This window comes from Oncorhynchus nerka, unplaced genomic scaffold, assembly GCF_034236695.1.
Source record: "Oncorhynchus nerka isolate Pitt River unplaced genomic scaffold, Oner_Uvic_2.0 unplaced_scaffold_3818, whole genome shotgun sequence".
NCBI classification, from domain to species: Eukaryota; Metazoa; Chordata; class Actinopteri; order Salmoniformes; family Salmonidae; genus Oncorhynchus; species Oncorhynchus nerka.
In genome coordinates, this window is record NW_027037601.1 from 1 (window position 1) to 4,199 (window position 4,199).

Here is a 4,199-nt window from a genome sequence, read left to right on the forward strand (position 1 = left end):
CAGCAGTCGTTATGCTCCTATAGTTTCTGGTAATAGACTACACCAGCAGTCGTTATGCTCCTATAGTTTCTGGTAATAGACTACACCAGCAGTCGTTATGCTCCTATAGTTTCTGGTAATAGGTAGTCGTTATGCTCCTATAATAGACTACACCAGCAGTCGTTATGCTCCTATAGTTTCTGGTAATAGACTACACCAGCAGTCGTTATGCTCCTATAGTTTCTGGTAATAGACTACACCAGCAGTCGTTATGCTCCTATAGTTTCTGGTAATAGACTACACCAGCAGTCGTTATGCTCCTATAGTTTCTGGTAATAGACTACACCAGCAGTCGTTATGCTCCTATAGTTTCTGGTAATAGACTACACCAGTAGTCGTTATGCTCCTATAGATTCTGGTAATAGACTACACCAGCAGTCAGCAACCTTTTCCATTTGGTGCCAAAGTTTCTGTATCCAATGTAACTGAGTCATCTTGCAATTCAAGATGGCGTAGCAGTGATGGCTGTTGTAAATGTTATGGGTTTTTTCTCATTTTTTGTATATATTGCAAAATATTCCAATCTCTTTTTCCATGTTTAAATTAAATATACCTTCCGGCATCCCGCCTCACCCAATGTGATACGGATCTGCTTATTTTTAGACTTTATAGCTAGAACCTCCATCAGCAGCTAGCCATCAGAAGCTAACCAGCTGATTAGCTACTAGCTATTTAGTCATTGTTAGCCACTGCTAGCGGCCTTTACCTTTTTAGCTCAGACACCAGCCGCTTTTAGCCTGGATAATACCTGCCAGTCTGCACAGCGTAATATCAACCCTGAGCATATCAGACTGTTTTTCTCCACTACATCACCGTATTCTTGCCGTATTCCCGCTCTGGACCATTACACCGGATAATCGCAGCTAGCTTGCTGCCACCAAGTGGCCCAGCCTCGAAGCTAGTCTTGAGCCAGGCTCATCTCCCAGCCTGCTCAGTGGACCCTATGATCACTCGGCTACACAGCAGATGCCTCCCAGACTCTTCACTAAGACGACTCGAAGCCACTACATCACCGGATTCCTGCCGTAAGCTCTGGATCTTTGCACCAGTGTGGCTATAGTGGCTAACGCCCTTGTTCCGAAGCTAGCACCAGTTAGCCTCGAGCCAGGTGCATCTCCCGGCTAGCAAACAAAATTACTCCAGCTACAGTACCTCTTTTGCCAATTGGCCTGGACCCTTTGTCAACACGGAGCCCCGCCGATCAATCACGACTGGTCTGCCGACGTAATTCTGTCCGATGTGCCCTCAACCGGCCTTTGCAGGACGTCGGTGACGCCCTTGTCCTGAAGCTAGCACCAGTTAGCCTCGAGCCAGGCGCATCTCCCGGCTAGCGTAGTAACGACTACCTAACGGCTTCCCTGGTTCATATATTCCTGTTCACTGGACCCTATGATCATTTGTCTACATAGCTGATGCCTGCTGGATTGTTCATTAATCACGGGTCTCCATTTTATTTTTGTTTATCTGTCGGCCACAGTCTCAAACTCAGGCCCTGTGTGTAGTTAACTGACCCTCTCTGCCCATTCATTGCCATTTTAACTGTTGTCTTACCCATTGTTGTCTTAGCTAGCTCTCCCAATCAACACCCGTGATTGCTTTATGCCTCGCTTTATGTCTCTCTAATGTCAATATGCCTTGTATACTGTTGTTTAGGGTAGTTATCATTGTTTTATTTTACTGCGGAGGCCCTAGTCCCACTCAACATGCCTCAGAGAACTCTTTTGTCCCACCTCCCACACATGCTGTGACCTCACCTAGCAAAACCTCTTGCCTCCAGAGATGCAACCTCTCTTATCGTCACTCAATGCCTAGGCTTACCGCCCAGAAATCTGCTCCTTTTATTCTCTGTGCCCAACGCACTAGACGACCAGTTCTGATAGCCTTTAGCCCTACCCTCATCTTACTACTCTGTTCCTCGGGTGATGTAGAGGTTAACCCAGGCCCCATGTGTCCCCAGGCGCTCTCATTTGTTGACTTCTGTAACTAAAAGCCTTGGTTTCATGCATGTTAACATCAGAAGCCTCCTCCCTAAGTTTGTTTTACTCACTGCTTTAGCACACTCCACCAACCTTAATGTCCTTGCCGTATCTGAATCCTGGCTTAGGAAGGCCACCAAAAATTCAGAAATGTCCATCCCCAATTACAACATTTTCCATCAAGATAGAACTACCGAAGGGGGAGGAGTTGCAATCTACTAAGTTCTAAGTTCTATCATACTTTCCAGGTCTATGCCCAAACAGTTCGAGCTTCTAATTTAAAAAATGTATCTCTCCAGAAATAAGTCTCTCACTGTTGCTGCCTGTTACTAACCCCCATGTGAATTGCCCCCCATCTATCTTCAGAGTTTGTTCTATTATGGCCAACATCCAGTGAAATTGCAGAGCGCCAAATTCAAAAACAGAAATACTCATTATAAAAATTCATAAAACAGACAAGTGTTACACATCGGTTTAAAGATGAACTTCTTGCAATCACAACAGCCAGAAGAAAAATCCGAAAAGTATCAGTAAAGTTCATAGAAACATGTCAAACGGTGTTTATTATCAATCCTCGGGTTGTTATTAGCCTAAATAATAGATAACATTTCAACCGGACAATAACGTCGTCAATATAAAAGGTAAACTGCCCGTACCCACCTGTCCAGCATCACTACTCTGGACGGTTCTAACTTAGAATATGTGGACAACTGTAAATACCTAGATGTCTGGCTAGACTGTAAGCTCTCCTTCCAGACTAATATTAAGCATTTCCAATCCAAAATCAAATCTAGAATCGGCTTCCTATTTCGCATCGAAGCAACCTTCACTCACTGCCTAACATACCCTCGTAAAACTGACTATCCTACGGATCCTTGACTTTGGCGATGTCATTTTCAAAATAGTCTCCAACACTCTACTCAGCAAACTGGATGCAGTCTATCACAGTGCCATCCGTTTTGTTACCAAAGCCCCATATACCACCCTCCACTAGGACCTGTATGCTCTCGTCGGCTGGCCCTCGCTACATATCCGTCTCCAAACCCACTGGCTACAGGTCATTTATAAGTCTTTGCTAGGCCACCTTAACTCAGCTCACTGGTCACCATAGCAACACCCACCCATAGCACGTGCTCCAGGAAGTATATCTCACTGGTCATCCCCAAAGCTAACACCTACTTTGGCCGCCTTTCCTTCCAGTTCTCTGCTGCCAATGACTGGAACGAATTGCAAAAATCACTGAAGCTGGAGACATATCTCTCCCTCACTAACTTTAAGCATCAGCTATCTGAGCAGCTTACCGATCATTCTGCTCTTTTGCACACCAGTATTTCTACTTGCACATCATCTGCTCATCTATCACTCCAGTGTTAATTTGTTAAATTGTAATTACTTTGCTACTCTGGCCTATTTATTGCTTTGCCTCCTTACTCCATTTGCACACACTGTATATAGATGTTTCCATTGTGTTATTGACTGTACGTTTGTTTATTCCATGTGTAACTCTTTGTTGTTTTAGTCGCACTGCTTTGCTTTATCTTGGCCAGGTCGCAGTTGTAAATGAGAACTTGTTCTTAACTGGCCTACCTGGTTAAATAAAGTTGAAAAAGAAAAAATGTATGAATTGTTCATGATGTCATCTGGTGATTCATTTTCTTTTTCCTGTGGGAAGAGTTTTACTACATCTGGCTCTCTGACGTTACACCAGAGAAACACACAGGGAGAGAAACCTTATAGCTGTACTCAATGTGGGAAGAGGTTTAGCTGCCCAACTCATGCAACCTGATATCACACCAGAGAATACACACAGGAGAGAAACCTTATAGCTGTGATGAATGTGGGAAGAGTTTCACTACATCTGGCTCTCTGACGTTACACCAGAGAACACACACAGGAGAGAAACCTTATAGCTGTACTCAATGTGGGAAGAGTTTTACTCAGCTCAGCAGCCTAATAACACACCAGAGAATACACACAGAAGAGAAACCTTATAGCTGTACTCAATGTGGGAAGAGTTTTACTAATCCATCCGGCCTGATATCACACCAGAGAACACACAGGAGAGAAACCTTATAGCTGTACTCAATGTGGGAAGAGGTTTACTCAACAATGCAACCTGATATCACACCAGAGAATACACACAGGAGAGAAATCCTATAGCTGTGATGAATGTGGGAAGAGTTT